The sequence below is a fragment of the Cebus imitator genome, unplaced genomic scaffold, assembly GCF_001604975.1.
Source record: "Cebus imitator isolate Cc_AM_T3 unplaced genomic scaffold, Cebus_imitator-1.0 Scaffold544, whole genome shotgun sequence".
NCBI lineage: Eukaryota > Metazoa > Chordata > Mammalia > Primates > Cebidae > Cebus > Cebus imitator.
In genome coordinates this window covers 1,193,275-1,205,538 of record NW_016107859.1, presented here as the reverse complement: position 1 = coordinate 1,205,538, position 12,264 = coordinate 1,193,275, and the positions used below count along the sequence as shown (strand labels likewise).

Here is a 12,264-nt window from a genome sequence, read left to right as displayed (position 1 = left end):
AATTATTATTCCATTAAAAATAGAAAGACCTACCTTGCAGTTGGATAGAAGACTCAATTTTAAAGACATCTATTCTTTCCTAATTAATCTATTAAATTTGCTGCAAATGAAATACTGCATTTTTTTTCCAACTTGCAAAAATAATTGTAAGCATCAAAGGACAGAAAAAAATGCAAGTATAGACAGATAATATTCTGGAAAAGAAGAGAAATGAAAGCTCAATGGAATAGATGAGACAGTATAAATCATAAGCAATTATTAAAGTGTCAATAAGATGGTAAGTAAGGCAAGTTAACAGAAATGTAGCCAATTGTTACGTGGAAATTTTCTTCATGATTATGGTAGAGCTTCAGAGACAACTACACCAGTCAAAGTGAGTATTTAATGCACTCATTAACACCAGAACGATGACTAATGGAGAAAGAAATGACAAAATAACTGATGAAACAGAAAGCAATACAAATAAATGATACTAACTTAAACATGTTAAAAAAATCCCCACAAAACTCCAAAGCCATAAAACAAGATTATATTTCATATTTCAATATACGACTTCTGTGTAACCAAAAAATAAACCACCACAGTAAAATGAATGAGAAAAACATACTTGCAATTCTAGACAAAAAATTAACATCGTTAATCATAAATGAACTCTTTAGATATGAGTACAAAGAGACCAGACTAACATTACAAGAGAAGTGAAAATAAAAGTAACAGAGGAAAATGGAATAGCACAAATGAGTTAAAAGCTATGATGATACAGTTAACAAAACAGCTGAGAAAATAATATCATTATAAATTACATTATCGATCCTTACAAATATTATCTGCTGCTTGTACAGCTTTAGGAAATGAAGAATTTGCAAATACTGGGGAAACTTACTCTAGTCATGGTAAGTTTACTCAAAAATATAGATTTTTGCATAAACTTGGCCCCAGAAATTCCAAATCATAGGAATAAGTCCAACTAAGTAGTTAGATAATACACACCCACACACATACATATACATGTTTACTACATCGAAAATGTGTAAGTAATATATCACCGCCAAAACACCGCTTATGCATCAACTAGTTTATAAAATAATAGACTGGGGGGTAGAAACAGACAAAAAGCATTTAAGTAAAAATACTGTATTTCACACAATTACTATGTCCTGTAAATTTAATAATTCAGTTTTATATTTACCCTGTGATTAGTGAAAATTACGCACTTCATATTTATGAAAGCACAGAGTTCAGCCTTTTTAATTCCACTATGCTGCTTTCTTTGTTCAATAATGTCTGTCATTCCAGCTCCTGAGATACGGTCCAACAGCAACCATGAACATATTCATCGTGCCTACTTAAAATTCACTTCAATGATAACTCTATCGGACTCTTTCCAAAAATGAGTTTTCTCTATTTTTTAGATCTGCAAAGGAGTGTCCACTGAAACAATCATGAAGAGTGTCTCCAAACATCATAAAAAGAATTTTTTATTTTGGTGAAGATGATGGTACAAATAGTGGAACAGCTCCCCTTTTTCAGTCATCACCTGAGAGAACAGTTGGGAAAATGAGAAAAGATTAGAAGCGAACTTTAGGTCATCAGTAAGAACTAATAAAATCTGTCTGTAAAATGATATGCAACAGCCATTCTATTTGAAGAAAGAACAGGTGGACAAAAATTCCTTTTGGAGTATTCTAATAATAAAGGAGGTCAGATTGAGCTCTCTTTCCTTCTTCTTCTTTTTTTTTTTTTTTTTTGTTCTAAAAGATCTAACTTGAAATGGTCCTGTCTATATTGGGTAGTCTCTGAAACAGTTACAGAGGTAGGAAATGCAGAGGCTAAGTTTTAGCTTTTTTTCTTTTGTTGTTTTTCCTGAGATGGAGTTTCAGTCTTGCTGCCCAGGCTGGAGTGCAATGGCATGATCTCAGCTCAACGCAATCTCTGACTCCCAGGTTCAAGCAATTCTTCTGCCTCAGCCTCCTAAGTAGCTGGGATTACAGGCATGAACTACCATGCCTGGCTACTTTTGTATTTTTAGTAAAGCTGGGGTTTCACTATGTTGGTCAGGCTGGTCTTGAACTCCTCCTCATGACCCACCCACCTGGACTTTGCACTGGAATTACAGTCATGAGCCACCATGCTTGGCCTCTTTCCTTCCTATGTCTTGTGAAAAACTGACCTGTCCAACATTATCCACATGATGTCTTTGTATTTGGATTCCTTTTACCTCTAGGTCACTTGCTGACATACAAAATTATTACATGCAGTATACGTGCATTTCTGCACAATAAACATTGATAGCAGTGCCTAAATATTCAAATGATAATAACAAAAAGAATTCAGCCTATTTGATGAGAAAGAAATAGTAACTATACTAAAAAACACAGAGGTTACAATGAGACTTTGGAGAAGATACAATTCCTAAACTGTCCTGGGCATAATCAGAGCAACGAAATCCATGGACATCATAGTATTGTTTTATGCACCTGTTTCAAGAAGTTTCTTACATAGCAACATGTTACCCAAATCAGATCTGAATGTCAACTAACTGCTACACAAAATCATCAAGCTTATGAAAAACAGGATATATCAAGTCCTGTCTAGGCAAACTGCCCCTCTCCCAATCAAGTTAGCACTCAACTGCCCTTACAATCACATTGCTGAAGGAATGAAGAATGCTTCAATGAAAGCACTGCAACAGGTCATTCACTGATGGTAGGTATCATTCTTGAGATTAAAAACAAAGATGATAAAATATTCCTTCTTGAAACTACCATCTCCTGACAAGGAAAAAGAAGAAACACTGTAAGGTGAGATATATACCACTCTAATGAAACAGCTAAGGTGGCAGGTTAAGTGAATGCTCATGTTGAATTTTATTACAGGTTAACATTTAGAAATACTTCCTCATTATCAATCCTATAGCAAAGTCGACTCTACAACATCAGTAATGAATTTGATAATTTTCAGTAGCAGCATCTTTTCATGATTTCCACGAACTTCACCCTTTATTGTATCAAAGGACTGTATGTGAAAACATTTTGTGAAAACTCTGCATTTCTGAAAATACACATATCGTCAATTTTATAATTTCCAGTATTTGACACCTGGTCATTTCCATTATTAGTTATACTGTCGTATTTGACCATAAATCAGTAAACTAATTAAAGGTATTCTCACTATGTATTTGTGTCTGTGTCTCTGCACGCACCTGTGGCAGGACAGGTCTCCATAACAACTGTTTCTTAAGTTAAATACTAAAAGCTGAGTCATTTCCCTTACATAAAGGCTGGAATGTCACAAAGACCCACCAAATTTTGAGTAGGCCTTTCTTGAACCTTAAAGCATGATTAAACAAGTTTTATTGGGGGTCTGAAGAAACTTTCCAGGCCTCCACAAACAAGTTTATTGGGGGTCTGAAGGAACTCCCCAAACCTCCATGATTTAGTAGGAGACAAGATAAGGGTAATCACCTCAGCACTTGGACCCACCTAGATTACGTAAATTTACTGAGGCTCCAGAGGAAGGTCTCCAAGACTCAGACCTTAGTTATAAATTACTTATGTCTTCAGATGAATACACATTTACACAGACATAGAGCTTAGAAGGTATATAAGCTCTGGAAAACTTCGTAATTTTGAGTTGGTGTGGCAACCATTTCCAGGTCTTCTTCCTATAACCAGCTGCAGAAATAAAAAGTCTCTTCCTCCCCAGTTCATCTGCATCTTGTTATTGGGCCATGAGAAATAGCAGCCTGACTCTCACTTTGGTCTGGCAACCAATCTATACCTACACTTGAATAAAATGTATTTTAAAGACTAACGCATTTGATAATTCCAAGGTGCCCCCAAAACACCCCTGTACCAGTATTATTTTCCTGAGCTCAGGCAAAACCTCATCACCAAATAGTACCAGAATCTTCTTACCTATGTTTTCAGTTAACTTGTAAATTAAGGGACTCCATGAGAAAGGGATGTTCCTGAATACTCGCAGGTTAGCTGCAAATAAGTCTTTCATTCATCCTGATTACCTAAGAAAAACAATATCCAAAACGGAAACATTTAGATACAAATCAGGCACCAGAACATAGCCTTAGGATAATTATAGGCTAGCCAGGCATAGTGAATAGAGAAAATCAAGTACACCAGCAACCATTTCACTTTCTCACTAACTTTAAAACCACAGCTTTTAGAAAAATTCTTACAATATTTAAAATTTATCCCTGCTAATTTTGAATTACCTATAAATCTCCAAAGGCCTACTCAACCACTTTAAAAGGGAGGAAGCAATCTTTTTTCAGTTTATACTAAGATAATGAAGGATAACTTCCACCTCATCCCTAGAGATACAACCTCCAACATCTTGATCTAGTCAGTACACACAAATACAGCATTGCCACTATGAAAATTTAGTCTCCTTATAGAATGTTTCAGTTAGTATCTCCTTTCAGTCACTTGCTTCTCACCCCAAATTTTACTATTTTACACCTACCTCAAATTCCATCTTCCACAAGATCCTCAGCTAAAATATTGAGTGGAGAAATTCTACATAAGAGGTCTCCTCCCATTGGTTTCAACCCATGTTTAATCTCTACCGATTGTTGTTCTGCTTCTTTCCTTTGGTAATCCAATACTCTGTTTCATGGTAGTAGCTGCATTACTATCTAAATCACATGCTCTTTGTGAGATCAATCAAAAACTGTTCATAACGGCTGTTGGGAATAAGAAGTTGAATACTACAGACCACTGTTCCTAGGATGTTGAATGTCAAGGATACAGACAGGCACAAACTGGTTGTCTCTCTAAAATTTACTGTTGTTTAAATGTCCATTTTGAAATATCTTTTGAAAATTTCAGGTACAAAAAGTTGAAGTAGTCCTTCTATTCTCCCTTCTCCACAGAGGACTGTTAAAACTCTGTCATGTCCTTCCAAACAATTTTCATATTATTTTCTAGATTTTTGTCATGTAGCAATATATAAATACATCCATATACAATTTTTTGATTTTAAACTCGTGTTACAATTTCAAAGCATATTTAACTAATCACCATTATCACAACACATATTAAATGTCAGAATGACAAGCTGCAAGTGTAATTCATTACTTTTATAATTAACCTTTAATATTTCAGCTATAAAAACTAGAAACATATGCAAAGACCTCTGTAAACAACTAGTTGTTCACTGAAACATGACATAAAATACCAGTTTAGCAGTACAAAACATATTCCATATAGAAATTGTTTAGTGTTAGAATTACATTCATATTAAAGAAGCTACAATAACTGCACTCTTTCATTATTGACAGGTATCTCAGATATTTATGATTTTATAGATAACCTATAACATATTTAGTAAATTTTTGAGAACTGGAATAGATAAAATCCCAGTAGCCAGCTATAACACTTCAGAACTTTTACAAATTATCAATTTGTCATTGCCAAATGTCTGCTTAAAAAGACACAAAAAAGTATACTTTTGATATATCCAATATTCTATCTAATACTGGATAGAACCTTTATAAAAATTTTCTAATTTACATTGTAAACTTGAAATCTATGATTATCATATCTGATAGTTTTTAAAAGCTATCACAAAAATAAAAAATATTCATAACCAGTTTTTTCAAACTCATGTAAATATGGAAAGAGATTAGAAAATGGTTATAGACCTACTTACTATTTAATGAAAAATCAGCATACATTTAGATGTAACGTTTAAGTGGAATGCTAGAAATATCTGCAAGCTTAGAAATAGAACAATAGTTCCATAGTTTGTTTTTTGATATGGCGTTTTGCTCTTGTTGCCTGGCCTGGAGTGCAATGGCATGATCTCAGCTGGCTGGAACCTGCGCGCGCCCCCCCCCCCCACCACCCCGGGGTTCAAGCGATTCTCCTGTCTCAGCTTCCCAAGTAGCTGGGATTACAGGGGCCCCTCACCATGCCCGGCTAATTTTTGTAATTTTAGTAGAGATGGGGTTTCACCATGTTAGCCAGGCTGATCTCAAATTACTGGCCTCAGGTGATCCACCCACCTTAGCAGCCTCCCACAGTGCTGGTATTATAGGCGTGAGCTGCCACACCCAGCCACTAGCTCCAGAATTTTTTTTTTCTTTTGAGACAGAGTCTCATTCTGTCGCCAGGCTGAAGTGCAGCGGTGCAATCTTGGCTCACTGCAACCTCTGCCTTCCAGGTTCAAGTGATTCTCCTGTCTCAGCCTCCTGATTTAGCTGAGTGGATGCCACCATGCCCAGCTGCTTTTTGCATTTTTTAGTAGAGATGGGGTTTCACCATGTTGGACCGGCTGGTCTCCTGACCTTGTGATCTGCCCGCCTCAGCCTCCCAAAGTGCTGCAATTATAGGCATGAGCCACTACACCCGGCAGTTCCACAATTTTTTAAATGAAAGCACTGTGTAAATGAGTGAAAGATTAATACCGTTGAGATATATCAGATCTATGCCACTAAATTTGGATGTGCATGTGTATATTTATGATATATATGGATATGAATTCAAATAAATTTACAAGGAGTACAAATAACAAAAGAACAATTATTTAAATAATTTTCTAACACTCAATACATCTATTTAATTTACAATGACCATTCTCTTCTCAAGTCTTCCTCTATCTTTCTAAAGATGAAATATCCAGGGGGTTTTGTTTCTTTGTTAGCACATACAAAAAATCAATGGTTATTTTTCTTATACAAGAGACTCTAACATTCAAAAGATATGGAGGCAATCTACTATTCCCTCTCAAAACGCACAAACACCAAAATGTTACACAGTAAATCCCAAGAGGGCCAATTATTGATTATCTATTGTACTACTGAAAACGCGAAGGAGTTGATTATGATACTTTACAATGAAATATTTATAAATTTATACTTTGTTGAGACTCCATGCGTCTAGCAAACCTAGATCTTTAGAAAATGACATTTGTATGTTATTTTGTCTGTCATGCAGTCCAACTAAATACAAAACTGTTATTCAAAGAGGTAGAATTTTTCCTTATAAAAGACATTTCCTACACTGACAATAAAAGTCTATTTATATAATGCCCTATCAACAATATCCCTACAAAATTAAGACTGAAGTTTTAAAAATATAATAGAAGCACTAAACGATGGTTAAAGTATCTTTTCTGATTACAATTCAAAGTTGAAAATACGCACTTTTAACTTTTTCCTTAAACTAACAACCCAATAGATACCAAAATATGTCAGGAAACCCAAAATGTTATCAGGTTCATTGCCAAGACATTTGCAAAACACAATGAAACCATGAAATTTTACAATGAGTTATTTACAAAATTGTACTTTGTGAGACCCTACACATCTAAAAAGACTAGATGTTAAATTTTTTATCTAGTATTTACAAAGTTGTCTTGAATATTGTCATGCAACCATGGGAACACATACAGAATTTTGTATAGTTCCTAGAGGTAGTAGAAAATCTCTTTAATGAAGTCATTTGTATCTTAAACAATAACAGAAAAATTATGGTATCAAGAAGTACATCTGGAAAGACCAAATGTATTTACATGACATTTCATGTAAGTTTTTTATTTTATTTCTTTATTTTGAGATGCAGTCTCACTCTATTATTCAGGCTGGAGTGCAGTGGCACAATGTCGGCTCACTGCAACCTCTGCCTCCTAGATTCAAGCCATTCTTCTGCCCTGGCCTCCCAAAGTGCTGGGATTAGTGGCGTCAGCCACCTCACCCAGACTTCATCTACGTTTTTAAAAAATATGCAATTCATATATGATATAATGGTAAACTATATAAGAATGGGTAAAATGCAGAGAGTCTTGTTATTTCCTCCTTCTAATATCCAAATGAAAACTTGATAAATTTTGTTTATCTCCAAGGTCCTGGGTATCAATAATCAATTTCACTGCCACGTTAGTTGCAAAAGACAATAGTACTAACAAATTTAAATAAGATACTTAAAAATTCATACTTTGTCAGACTTTCTATACATCTAGAAATACTAGATGTTTAAAATTAAATATTTCATTTGCTTATTATTTACAAAAATGTCTTGGTTATTGCCATGCCAAAAAATGAACAAAACTATATAATAAGAATCTATGATATGTTCTTAAGAAAAATGAATTGCATCATGAACCTCAGTACATCCAGGAAAATAAGACATACCTTTCAATAGAGAGGTTACTTTTATATGAAACTGACCCAAACAATTTAATTAATTAAAGTTAAATTTTACTTTTAAACGCGTGGGGGGAAACTAGTCTATCTTCTCCTTTTCTAACATGACTGCACATACACATTTAACACATAAGCTTAAACATGTGCAAGTAATTTGTCTTTTACAATACCAGCAATGCAATGAAGACTACAAAAAGTGAAAACAACAATATCAAAAGAAAAATGTGTCTCTCCTCTTTATCAACAAACTATGTATTTACAAAATTGAAATGTTATAGAACAACTATGATGATCACAGCTATTTAATAGTAACCCCAAGAGAGCCACCCATACAGGGCTTTTAAAATCATTTGCGGGGCTAAGCAAAGTTTAACAAAGTGATGCTTGGAATATATTTATGTCTACACTATCTATAAAACAACAACAACAAAAAACTAAAGAGGACTGCAAAGTTGTCTGGCAATATCCATGGAGGGGGATTGGTACCTGTACCGCACCCCCATACCAAAATCAGTGCATCTCACTCCCTCAGTCAGCTCTACGGAACCTATGGTAATGAAAATGGGGTGCTGTTTAACCAGATTTCAGATTCTGCCAATGCTGTACTTTCCAGCTGCATTTGCTGGCAGATGAAAACCCCGGAGGTAGAAGGGTCGACGTGACAACTGTACATTACAGATATGAAATGACAAAGTATTCAACATCCTTATCCATGTGCCTCCCAACAAACAAGTCAATCAGGAAGCTAATGCCTATATTAATGATTTTTAAAAATATATTCATCAGCAATGTCTATGTATTAATAGAAAAAGAATAGATTATAAAGATAGAACCTGACTCTACACACAGCAATCTAAAAATCCCACTCTACCATACAGGTTTGGTATCCCACTTCACTTCAGCAAACATAAAAAGCTTCTGACCTATATTTTTAGGTAAAATATATCCACTAAATATAACAAATTTCTACACATTTATAAAGGTAGATGACATATTATATACATGGACATATCAACAATCAAATAAACCTCTGCATAAACACCAAATTAAAAAACAAAATAAAGGTTAACACTTCTATTGGTAAAAGATCATTTTCAATCACACTTTAACATTCATATATTATACATCTTCATGTATGTGTACGGTGGGTGTTTCTACATACCTAGGAAATTCAGATGTTATTCAAGATGCTTATCTATTATTCACACAGCAGTCAAATGCTCTCCAGCTCTATCCAAGCACCCAACAGCCCAATAAACACAGGAAGGGACAAGCCACCAATTAGATTGGAAGAAAAAAAATTAAAATGTACATTTTCATATAAAAACGTTTTAGAAAAAGACTATCTCATTTTTTAAAACTTCAGAACCCAAAACCCAAAAGACCCTCAAAATCAAACCTCAAAAGAACAAACATGCTAACTCCATTGGCAAACAATAATTCTACTTTTGAATGAAAATATATTTCCAAAAATAACAGTAATTGCACATTCAAAAATGTTGTATTTATCTTCTATGTACAATTTATACTCTACATCAACTACATAAATCCCACATAAACATGGCATAGCATTTCTACTGATCAAACTCAAGTGTGTATGTCCTTGCCTAGTAGTTCACTGGTCACAAAATATGCCTATTAATAATCTGTATGCAGATGCTAAAAATCAAAAGGTAACATTTGTCTACTCTAGCAGCCATACAATATTTCAGGCAATTTAAGAATATTTCTATTCTATGGCAATAAATATTGTTTATACAGTGATATGAATGCATAAATAAACCTGCATACACAAATACATGTGTCAGTAATTCCTACAAATCAAAGAGTAAACATTTAAAGCAAAACAATTATATATTGTGACTGTTTTATACACATCTAACAAAATTCCCCTTCACTGCTCAATTATTTACACATATAAATGATCTGACTATGGGGAGAAGGGAATAAAAGCTTTCACTAAATATGTATGTATATATATAGATACGGGTGTGAGTGTATATATTTAGAAACATGCAGACATTACCCCTCCTATGATTTAAAAACACGTAACAACCATGTATATTGTATACACATAACACAAGTGTTCCATTGGTCAGCCAAACACCTAATAAACTCAGGTTTAACATCCCATTGCTAGCATTCCCATAACATACTTAAAATGCCTCTACAAATAGAAACATTTTAAATCAAAACAAGTCATTACTGATGAAAGTCACATTTCTTTGGCAAACGGGAACTTTTTTATCCTATGCTATTTGACTGCATATGGCAATTTTTCTGTTATACAAAAAACTGCATATACACCATGTTGTAGCTGTGAGAAAAACAGTCATATATATATTTCTATTAAGATATATAGTATTATAATAGAAATTATAAGAACATTCCAATTATAACTACCACAACCTAAAAATTAAGCCCAATATGATCCAATGAAGTTTGCTTTTTGCAAGCAAAACTGGTTCCATCCCACATGAATTATCTAGAAAATTAGATGTTAAAAATATTTACCATATCCACCAGCAATGAATTAGTGTTTCGAGGCAATTTAATGAATTAATATTCCGAGAGGTGATTTAACACTCCCACTAGCAAAAGGAAAGCAGTCTACCTTTTTACAATGTAATGTTAACATATATGCAAGACTCCCAGCATCTTCACGTGGATTTAAGTCTGGAGGCCCTGCAACATATGCTCCTATGCATACAGGGCTCCTGACACCCCACCCTGTTATCTCCAAAATCCACATCTAATATTTGCCTAATACTTACAAAGGCATCTAGAGTCTAGAAACTCCTATCTGTAACCAATGACATCATTGTGAAACAATTTAATCTCCCCCAAAATGCAAAATGTCAGCCATATCTACGCTGGTTAAGATTTAGTAACACAATCTGGTTGATTACAGATGCAAAGTAATACAAAAGCCCACCCAACCCTTACCATGCAAGTGTTCATAGAACCTGGCTGGCCTTTTCGGCAATTCCGTCATGAAAAGAATCTTACACCATGAAAATTTTAACAGAAAGATCACTGACAAAATAACATCTACATCCATGACTTTGATACATACAGCAGCACTAATAAAACTTTGTAGTTAGAAGTTGTATACATTAAGTTTCCCCAGAAAAACATCACAGCAATAAACCAAAATAAAAGGATTTTTAATGTACACAGGATTAGTAAGAGCCCACTCAGCGGTATCTAACAATTATATTTCTACAATCATTTTCTAAAATGCTTCTATATACTTTAGCAAACTCATTATTAGCAATATCTATGTATCAAGAAAATGTCATAAAACAATTATACTTATGAACTTTATATAATGTATCCTCAAATGCACATAAACAAAATGCCTTTTTTTCTAATTAAGATATAAAACACTTTCCATGTCATTTTCTCTTGCCCTTATGCACTCTACAAGTGAATACAGAATTGTACACATCTTTAAACCGTGACCTGAGAATTCCTTTCTGACATCTGTTCTAGAATAAAATTCTACCAAGTACGTTTTCAGAAGCTTCCCTAGGAAACCAGCTATTTAGCCACAGCAACCATATTAACAAGCTGAACAGGTTCATGTTCAAAATCCGTTTGCCTTTAACTAATTACTTTCCAAGTAAGATCATGCAAAAAAATACAACTATTACACATTTAATTTCATTGTCTGGCTTAACTAAGGCACAATGAACAATTCATACACATTATTCAATGTGTATCTTATATTTTCACTTCAATACTATTATCCAAACATAACTTTTCCACATATTTAAACAAACCCATAAGCTAAATATATCCAGGAAAAGAAGTTAACACAATTTGAATATTTGGAGCTCTTTCACAATGCTAGCACAAGGGTGGGAATGATGTCCTTAATGCATGTGCACACAAGTGTATCATGTGCAGGGCTTTTACTGGTAAATCTTTCAAATGTAAGTAGACTCTCCATAGCAGGAAAAAAAAAACCTTCTTGGTTGAAGTTCAGGCAAGTACCAATCTATATTTCTTTCTTCCAAGGCTTTCTAGCTGATGAAGCATCTAGCTGAATTCAACAATGTTAACCTTCCCCTTCTATCAACATATTCCTGCAGGGT

At 34.2% G+C, this 12,264-nt stretch overlaps 1 long non-coding RNA gene across 1 annotated transcript in view; it reads right to left on the bottom strand.

The window, feature by feature from the left end:
* LOC108293715 overlaps positions 1 to 4,499 on the bottom strand; it is a 28,106-nt gene extending 23,607 nt beyond the window's left edge. Inside the window, exons 1-4 of the long non-coding RNA XR_005197798.1 lie at positions 4,483 to 4,499; positions 3,918 to 4,021; positions 2,642 to 2,771; positions 34 to 1,537 (exon numbers count right to left, since the gene is read on the bottom strand). This is a non-coding gene — a long non-coding RNA (uncharacterized LOC108293715). The remainder of the gene's footprint in view (positions 1 to 33; positions 1,538 to 2,641; positions 2,772 to 3,917; positions 4,022 to 4,482) is intronic.
* Positions 4,500 to 12,264: the final 7,765 nt, after the last annotated feature.